Source organism: Podarcis tiliguerta (assembly GCF_965153285.1).
Source record: "Podarcis tiliguerta genome assembly, chromosome: 9".
NCBI classification, from domain to species: Eukaryota; Metazoa; Chordata; class Lepidosauria; order Squamata; family Lacertidae; genus Podarcis; species Podarcis tiliguerta.
The window spans coordinates 42,487,733-42,498,467 of record NC_139542.1 but is presented as its reverse complement, the minus strand read 5'-3'; positions in this window follow the sequence as shown (position 1 = coordinate 42,498,467).

Sequence of the window (10,735 nt, the reverse complement as noted above, 5' to 3'; positions counted from 1 at the left end):
TTGTTATCTTCTGTAACCTCCCGAAAGCACTATAAAACATTGGGAGGTCAATAGGTTCTTTGTAGGGAATCAGAAGGGACGCGGGTGGCACTGTGGGTTAAACCACAGAGCCTAGGACTTGCCGATCAGAAGGTCGGCAGTTCAAATCCCCGCGAAGGGGTGAGCTCCCATTGCTCGGTCCCAGCTCCTGCCAACCTAGCAATTCGAAAGCACGTCAAAGTGCAACTAGATAAATAGGTACTGCTCTGGCCGGAAGGTTTCCGTGCACTGCTCTGGTTTGCCAGAAGCGGCTTAGTCATGCTGGCCACATGACCCGGAAGCTGTATGCCAGCTCCCTTGGCAATAAAGCGAGATGAGCAACCCCAGAGTCAGTCACGACTGGACCTAATGGTCAGGAGACCCCTTTACCTTTACCTTTAGGAAATCATTACAAGTGCCCCCACCCCCATATCTTGGCCACAATGGCATTTTGTATTTCTATAAGGTTTTCTTTAAGGGGGCAAGTGATGCAGGTATGGTAGAAACATTTCCAATATTTCCTTTTCCAAAGTGTCATTAGTCCCTTCTTAGTGATGCCTACAGAAGATAAACTCCCATCTTTCCCCGATAATACAGTGGTACCTTGGTTCTCAAACTTAATGAGTTCCAGGATTCTGTTCGACTCCTGAAACCATTTGAATACCAAGGCGCAGCTTCTGATTGGCTGCAGGAGCTTCCTGCACTCAAGCGGAAGCTGCATTGGATGGTTGGCTTCCAAAAAATGTTTGCAAACCAGAACACTTGCTTCTGGGTTTGCAATGTTTGGGAGCTGATTTGATTCAAGAACCAAGGTACCACTGTACATGAATCCGCCTTAATGTACTGCAACTCTGAAGGGTGTTTGGAGTCTAAGCATGACAACTCCTTCAACACAGTCTTCTTCTGATGTCATTTTCTGCGGTTTACTGCTTTTCCTTTTCCAACAAGAAATAAGTGAAATGCCTGATGGAATGTTAATGCAACGATGCACCTTTCTCTGGGCATAGTATTTTAACTTTGCTAAACAATGAGGTTGGACAAATGTTGGATGTATCACTCTTTCCCCCAAAGTAATTTAATAAAAGATCACACTTTTAGATCCAGCTGATAATTGGTTTATCATGTACAATTTTGCATCTATTATCACCTTTTCATGCAGGAGAGACCGATATAGCTTTCACTGCTCATAATGAAAGAATGAATTTGAAAGAAAACAGTTTAGCTCTCTCTTTCTCCCACAATTTAGAATGGTTCAGTTGTTGTCACCTTATTTTTTTCTATTAATAGTAAACAAAATTAGGTTCACACTCTTGTTTACTGTGCACTTGTTGCATTTCCAGGGCTGGGTTTTTAATCCATGATCATGCAGCATTATCCAAAAATGCATATGCAGCTTGTTCTCCACCCCCACCCCCCAATATTGCTGTTTGATGCATTCATTGTTTGTCAAATCAGCTTCACACCGACTGGAGTCCTTAAGCTCTTACTTAAACCATTCCTAATTCATCTCTAGCCAAGTTCTGAACACCTTTGCAAAAGCCTTCTTTTTGGGCTGGGAGACGACCTTTCAGTGTGAGGTTGATATGGATATACAGTGGTACCTTGGGTTACATACGCTTCAGGTTACAGACACCACTAACCCAGAAATAGTGCTTCAGATTAAGAACTTTGCTTCAGGATGAGAACAGAAATTGTGCTCCGGCGGCACAGCAGCAACGGGAGGCCTCATTAGCTAAAGTGGTGCTTCAGGTTAAGAACAGTTTCAGGTTAAGAACAGACCTCCGGAACGAATTAAGTACTTAACCCGAGGTACTACTGTATACAGAATTGGAGCCTCCCACTTCCTACCATCTCCCCCACTGATCTGCACCCTGAAATTGTCATCTGAGGCCCTTCTTTGTGTGCCTCCTTCATGAGAGGTCTGGGAGATGGCAACACGAGAATGGGCCTTTTCTGCAGTGGCTCCGCACTTGTGGAATGCTGTCCCGAGAGAAGCTTGCAGCTTGAGTTCCAAGAAAGTTTCACTGGACTGAGACTACAGTGCTTAGGAAAACTGTTCAAGGTTCCCAACCAGAGAAAGAGCTTTCTTAAGGAGTGTGGCAATTCAAAATAAATAAAATTGGCATCATGAAAACATTCCATCCCCGATATGCCCTTTGCTCACACTATTCTAAATTAAATGTGGATTTAAACAATAGAGTTGTTGTTTTTTTTGCTGTACTTCTCTGTGGGGTTCTATCTGAGGAGAATCAAATTTTAATTTTGCCCTTTTCTGAATTCAGTAAGCATCATCCTGATCATAAGCTAGTATAAAGCTGTCTAGCACATCTAGAAAAAAATAAATTATTGTAAAGGTCTTCCTTCTATTGCTTCATTATGTATTATGTAGATTTTTTTATATACAGGATATAATGGAAAATATAAATTGATATATCTAAACCAATTACACTAGGAAATGCAACGTCTGTCCCTGGTGTTCCTAAGGATAATTTACTTTACTCTAACATAATTTTATGCTTTGTTAAAATGAGAGGGAACTATGACTTCCTGAAGGTGAAATAAATGGACAAGCTCTGACGAAAAAAGCTAAAAATTTTGCATACTTTGGAAGGGTTTGATCTTAACAGGAATTACATTTGAATGATGAGAGTGAAGAAAGCGTTTTTGCATTGAAACAAGTTTGGCTATTAAAATATAATATTTACCTTCTATCTCAGCTGCCAAATAGCTCTTACTGTATTCTGAATGTCGTTTAATAGTTTGATATCTGTTATGGCTCTCAGTGTCTATAAGGGAGCCATTTCAGATTTCAGCTAAAGGGCTCTGAGCAAGATTCAATGAGGTTCAATGGCCTGGATTTTTCTTATTCAGGTAGGGGAACTACATTTTCAAAAGTAGTTAGCTTCCATATTCTTTATACCCTCTGAAAAAATATAAGAAGGCTCTCAACAAAATATACACGGGGCCCTACCTATTAAATAAAGGGCTTTTGTACCTACCACAAATTATACAGCCATAATGCAATGGCTGAGCCTCACCCTGGGAAAAGCTCCTTCGGGTTCAAAGTATTTACATTTATACCATAAGCATCTGGTGATGTACGGTAAGTGCTTTTGATAAGGATGCAAAGAAAAGCACATAGTCTTCGGTTCTGCCTTGCATTTGTTGCATGCAGCTCTGTTTCCATTCCACTGCAGTTTGTGTTCAGCCAAAAACTATGTTCTGAGCCCTGCTGCCTGCTGTAGTGAAATTACATCACTTATACAGTTAATTATATAAAATACATGGCCATTTATGTTATCCCACCCACTGGTGGAGGAAGAGGAGTGCGGGGGGAACACACCACCCCTGGCAGCACGATCTGGGTGGGGTGCCATTGTGGCTGGCCCCTGCCCGCGCTGGGTGCCACCCCCCTGCAGGTGGCATGCCATGCCCTGAGGACATGCACTGGCCCCACCCACACCTGCTCTCTGCCCCCCCCCCAGTGCCAGAGGATGAAGTTCCGCCACTGATCCCACCCCATTCATTGTAGTACAAAGTGAGCACAATGCAAATGGTGGTGGGGCCGGGGGGGGGTAATCAATGATGTATTGTTTGCAGGCTCAAAGCAACAAAAGTGAATGCAGATGGCATAGGCATCAGGTTGGGGGGGGCTGGATGCTCCAACCCCCACAACATTCCCCATGAAGGGGCTGGGCACCCACAATATTTGGGGCTGGAGCCACGCACGCCACATGGGCATGCGTGCACGACGTCAGCATGCCTGCTGCCACAGGCAATATCATCACACACACTGGCGTGTGCATGTGGCAACTGCAAGCTGGCGGGCCTGGCAGATGGTATTTGCTGGGTTGATTTCCATGGGACAAAGTTCCCTGGAAAGAGAAGTTGACTGTGAAACCAATCTAAGAATTGTAGCTCTGTGATGGGAATAGGGTTCTCCTAACAGTTTTCAGCGGGCCACAGGTGGAGCTGTGGGTTAAACCACAGAGCCTAGGACTTGCTGATCAGAAGGTCGGCGGTTCGAATCCCCGCAACGGGGTGAGCTCCCATTGCTCGATCCCAGCTCCTGCAAACCTAGCAGTTCAAAAGCACGTCAAAGTGCAAGTAGATGAATAAGTACCACTCCAGTGGGAACGTAAACGGCATTTCCGTGCACTGCTCTGGTTTGCCAGAAGCGGCTTAGTCATGCTGGCCACATGACCCGGAAGCTGTACGTCGGCTCCCTCGACCAATAAAGCGAGATGAGCGCCGCAACCCCAGAGTCGGTCATGACTGGACCTAATGGTCAGGGGTACCTTTACCTTTAACAGTTCTCAGCACCCTTAACAAACTATGTTTATCAGGTTTCTTTGGCTGTTTAAAGTGGTGCGATCCTGCTTGTGCAGATGGGACCAAAATGAGGAAGCAACAGAGCAAGTTGCTTTATATCTAGTTCATCTAGGTCTGTATCATCTCTGCAGACTGGCAGCACCTCTCTGGCATCTCGGGGTTTCAGGCAGGAGTCTTTCTCTTTCTACCTAGAGATGCTGGGGATTGAAGCTGGGACCGTCTGCATGCAAAGCAGATGCTCCCCAGAGGTCAAGCATAACTCATTGAGTGCATCCTTCTGTTATCTCTTTCCTTTCAAGCAATATCACAGAGCAATTATTCAGGATGTCGGAGAAGGCCAATTAGGAATAACAACCAGGAAGAAGAGATGCTGTCTATCGAAATGATAAGGTTGGCTGATTTTACCTGCTATTAATTTGAAAGTGTGACCCCCAATGCTACAGGATGCGAGTGCACTTTAAAAAAAAATTAAAATAATTTTCACAGTCCTCGCACATATTACACAATGAAGCACGAACCCTACAGTGACTCCACTGCTGTACAATGGTTCCAAATCAGCAAGTTTGTTCAGTAAGAGAGATGTCTGGAAACATGAAAACAGGATTGTGCCTTTGATATTTTAATGGTTCATATGATTTTCAGCTCTCTTATGTTTCATTCTTTTTCTTTGTAGGCCTCGATACCCACTGAGTCAAGGGGGGAAATGTCAGGAATGCAGCTCAGGTCTTTGAAAAAAGTATATGGAGTGATGGAATAAGTCAGGGGAGGGGAGGGATCACAGGAGCTGAAAGAAATATTTCTAAATACCAAATCTGGCCAAATTTGGAATGAGAGGTTTTGACTTTGGAATTGTAAATGCACATTTTGAAAATGACATGTTCCCCTCAGTGTGCTTGCTTAAGTTCCAGTGTGTTCAATGAGATTTACTCATTTACTGCATGCCGGGGAGGCAATCCTATACACCAGGGATGGTGAATCTTTGGATTGTGGGCCAATCCAAGTTGGCCCATGAGGGCATGATTCCCAAAGTGTCAGCTAATTGGTGAGGGCAGGGCTCACTCCTGCTGGGTATACCAAAGATCTGGCTGGAGTCTACGTAGAAGGAGAGGATGTCAAGGCAAGGCGTGCCCAAGACATTCGGCTGCCTGAGGCAAAGGACAAGATGGCTTCCCCTTCCATTCCCATATACAGAATTCAATTGGTGTTGCATTTGAATCTTACTTCAATAGTGAAGAGGAAGCTGTATCTTCCACTGTACCCAAGGGAAGCAGACAGGTCTGGGGGTTCAAGGCAGGCCACATGGCACCCTCAGCTCTGCCGACTGACACCTTGCTATCACTCCCTAAACACTTAGCTCCTGCTATATAAGGTGATTAACTTGCTCCATTTAACAGTAGGGTTGAACCCAATAGTCTTCCCCACAGGTTATCCTGTCTGTCTCCCATTCCACTGCTCAACCAAGGGCTTTCGCAGGGCAACCCACCAGACCAACAGGAAGACCTCCAAGAGCTGTCAGGAAACGATCAGGATCCATCAGCTTCCAGGAACATTCTCACAAATTTCAGAAACTCCAGTGTGGCATTTCAGAATCTCTCTGGATTCTATAAACATGCTAGATAAAGTCTGCTTGGGCTACTTATTGTGGATTTATTGTGTGCTTCCATCATGTGGGTTAGTTTTTAACAATACTTTTTTTGAGAGGTTGAACAGTGGGATAAAAATAATTTAAAATAGCATAAAAGAGAGAGACATACCTGTTCTGAAAGCTCGCAGCATTGCATGATCATTTAACAATAATGAAAAGGTCATCTTGTGAGGTGAGTTTGATGCCGAATCAGGGAAAAAATATTTTATAGATGAGAGAACCAGTCTTAATGGAATTACTCAATCCATTCTTTTTTCCCAGGGCATCTCTTCAGTTCTTTCCAAAGTGGCTTGCTTGTTTGAATGAATGAATGAATGAATGAATGTGTAAGGTATGTGCAGTCTCTAGATGATGGAAGCACATATTTGTCCTAAAATAATAATAATAATTATATGCACTTCCATGTTTTTGACATAAGCTGTCATATTGCCATGACTAATGCATAGGTTACAGACTAGAGCAGAAGTAGATCCGTTTTTCAAAACCCAAAGAGCAAGAGAATCTGTTTGATGCTTGAAGTGTCTGACATTTTGTGCTATAATTATTTTGCCTTGCCTTCTTTCTTATAGCACATTTATGAAGGGTCAGTTCAGCAGGGTTCAGTTTATTTTCATTATTCTTAATCCCACATGCATCTTTTTAAAAAATTAAAAGTAACAAATCAAAACCAGTGTGTTCTAATAATTTTTCAGTTTAAGAATCCTTTAGGTATATACATGCAGCACTCTTCTCTTGTGTTGGAATTGCCTACATAACTGTTTCAGCTACAACCTTTACTCCAGGAGTGGGGAAGCGATATTTCCTCCAGGTGTTAGACTTCAACTTCTGTCCGTCACTATTGGCCAAGCTGCTTAGGGCTGATGGGAGTTGGAGTGCAGCAACAACAGGAGGATTCCAGGATTCCCCCACACCTTCTATGCATGTGTACCTGGATTAATACATCCCACTGAACTAAAAAGGGCTTCCTTCTGCGTAGACGTCCATAGGATTGCACTGTTAATGACAGAAAGCATGTAACGTGCATGTAACTCTTTCCTGGGAACGAAGGGTAAAGAAAGTTATAATGAAACGGAGCTCACAGCAAATTCTCAAGCTGCGGAGCAATTCTGCTTCAGCACAGCTTCATGACAGAATAGATAGGTGTATATACACCAATAAATCAAACGCTTGTTCAGATGTCAGTTTTGTCTCTGCCTCCATGCATCAGGAAGGCTGTCTGTTCTTTTTTTAAAAAAAGACATTATTGCATTTATATATTCATTCATTGACACAGTTTCATAGACGTATGTACTTTCCTCTTCCACTGAAATGCCAGGGTATACATGGCACAAACAATGCTTTTGCATATGTATAATGTTCCCTGACACTGAAGTGAATGAGGCAGGTCCACACTGAGTCCAATATGTGCAGCAGAACCCTGTGAAGCTCTTTAGCTGAGAATTCCAAACCTGGCTTAAGTCTTTCACTCACTGGATCATAAAATCTGAATGAAAATTGGGAGAACAAGTGAAATACGTGTATATCCATCAAGTGTGCTTTGAACAGCATGTGCAAATTATGTTAATTCCATGCAACCTCATATGCAAAAATCATTCATGACATCTTGTTAACGGTAAACTTCTAAGGGAGTGTTGAACAAGTGACACATGGGGAAAAAAATATTAAAGAAATCTGTCATGGTATACTACTTATCTGTTTTGGGGGCGGGTGGGCAAGGAACAGGTATAAACTGAAACACATGTAAAATACTTGATAGTTAAACAGCAAGCTGTTGTGATCAAAAGTCTTTACAATACTGTGTCCAACTCATATCATAGCTATGGTGCTGATTGAATTGGGCCATTTGCCAGTGAATTTAGTCTAAAGGACAGCAATTCTCAGCAGGACTAATTTAGCTCTGCAGTTCGGTCCCAGGGAAGGTGCCCAATGCCAGATAAGGGTAAAATTAAAATTTCTTCTTTAAAGCAAATGGCAGCAGTAAATGCATCACTGGAACAAGGGACCTCCATGGCAGCTGCAAGACACGTTTGCTGAAGAGGAAACTCAGACATTAACTACTAATTGGATTCAGAGCAAGAGGTATCAAAATCCTTTTTCCACATCGCCACCATAATGAAATTCCTTTGCTTGAAGTCTAAAATATTGTTGTGTTTGTCTTCATGACCTTTTGACAAGGATTTCCAAGACAGCAAAATGGTGAATATCTTACTCCACCAAAATGCTACTTACTTCTTTGTGGTCATAGTTAAGTTATGGTACAAAGCAAAGTTGCATTTTCCTATGTGAAATTTGGACACTGATAACAAAATTCATGTTTGCATTGAAGTTTAGCACAAAAGTTTTAACATGGTAACACATTGTGATTTGGCTAGAGCTGTATATGAATCACGAAAACTAGCAAATAATGGGTTTTCTAAATCGTCCTCATCAACAAGGGTGGTTGTCTTGTTGCCATTGATCTCATTCTCTTCTATATCGTTCCTAATCCTCCTCACACAGGTGTGTTGTTTTATATAAAAAATAACAGCCCAGAGACATTTTTATCTGCAAGACTTCAATTTTAGACAATTATCGGGAGATAGGAGAAAGTACATATCTTTTCTTTCATTCATATTTTTATATATATGACAGTTTGGAAAATGGCACTAGAGTGAGAAATAATACCAAAAGCAAAATTTAACACTGTAAACTGAGAACTGCAAGAGATTCAGTGACAAGGCAACAACATCAACAAAATGAAAGGAAGAGCACTGCTAGCTTTATTGATATACACTTAAGACATTGGGGCTTCTGAGGAAACCACATAATAAAATTATAATTTCCAAAATGAATTATCATAGGAAAATGACTTGTGGAGTTCGGTGAGTTAGATGGTCTGCTTTATAAAGTTCAATAGTCATGATACAGGCAAAGGGAGACCATTGAAAATAAGTTTTCAGTTGCAATTGTGCTGAAAAGGCTTGTAGGTTGTGTAATTACAACCCTTTGTATGTGCTTGACCCTTTAAGTTAAGAGAAGAATACTGGCCTGAATGTGTTCACTGAAATTTTCTTTGTTGGAGGACTTCACTTCCTGTTTCTATTTCCTTTGAACTTGTTGCTGTAGAGAGTTCAGGTCTAACTTAGAAGAATTATTTAAAGAGCTTGAACTCTGAGCAGCTCAGCTCAGTTAAGCCACATATTTGGAGCTACAAAAAGAACAAATTGATGGCACACATAGTAATCAGTCCCACTGCTGTAGAATCCCATCACTGGAAAAACATCATTCTTCCATATCCCTGGCCCACTTCCCAGAGAAAGCTTCTCTTTTGCTATTGGTATGGCCAACATCTAGGGAGACTGTGACACATAGGGGCAGGGAGCAAGCTGTGTGTCTCCACACTGTATGTCTCCACACAGTGGCCCTTTGTAACTTAGTTGTACCCTATGGAATGTGGGAGACACACAGAGAGAGCAACACCCTGGGCAGCTATTGTGCTGCCAAGAGAGTTGACTCCTAGCACCACAAGGCAACTAGTGTTCGTAGACAGATGTTTGGATGCTTGCACTGGATCCTATGAGGTGCTTGTGCTCAGCTGTGTGCGTTATCTAGCATTCATCCATTTTTAGGCAACTGAATAAGTTTTATTAATTCATTGAACACCCACATTTATGAATGCATTCAGAAGGACTAAGCTGTAGTTAAAAAGCATCAACCACATGGTCTTTGCCAGTGCAGTCTTGGTAGATCAGGAATAGCCAAAGTGTTGCCCTCCGGTGTTCTGTACTATGACTCCCAACACCCCCAGCCTGTTTGGCCAATGGTCTGGGTTGGTGGGAGTTGTAGTCCATACTGGCTACCTTTATGTTACATAGTTTATATTTTAGCTTCATGATTTATTCCCACCCACCCTTTTATTAATTTTGTATTGTAGTTTATGTTGCCCCCATTATCCTTCATTGCATAAAAGGTATTATCTGGAAGACTATCTTAAAATGACTTGCATTTTAAAAGACAATTTGCAAAGTAAAATATGTAGACATATAACATGGGTTAAGCAGTATCAAATTTAAAGAAAAAAGTTTTAACTCAAGTGTTTGCTATGTCATGTAAGGGGCGTGCGTGGTGCTGTGGTCTAAACCACAACCTCTTGGGCTTGCTGATCGGAAGGTCGGGGTGAGCTTCTGTTGCTCTGTCCCAGCTTCTGCCAACCAAGCAGTTCGAAAGCATACCAGTGCAAGTAGAAAAATAGGTACCCCTGTGGCAGGAAAGTAAGTGGCGTTTCCATGCGCTCTGGCTTCCGTCATGGTGTTTCATTGTGCCAGAAGTGGTTTCGTCATGATGGCCACAGAACCCAGAAAGCTGTCTGTTGTCAAATGCCGGCTCCCTCGGCCTGAAGCAAGATGAGCGCCGCAACCCCATAGTTGCCTATGAAAGGACTTAACCATCCAGAGATCCTTTACCTATTTACCTTTACATGTCATATGTAGAACAAACTTTATTTAATTCATCCCACTTCATCAGCCTTTCTTTATTTATTTAAAAGACTCAATGAAGGTAGAAATGGAGTAGATTAAACATTACTTCCACAAAGTTAATAAACAACAACTACAGTTTTCATTGACATCTTGTCTAGGGACGCTGATTGTATTACTTGACATACGTAGTAGCTGCATATTTACCAGTACAGAGATCATTATGCTAAGGCAACGGCTTCAGGGGAAGAATGTACACTTCCTCAGAGGTTTTATTATTCCCAAA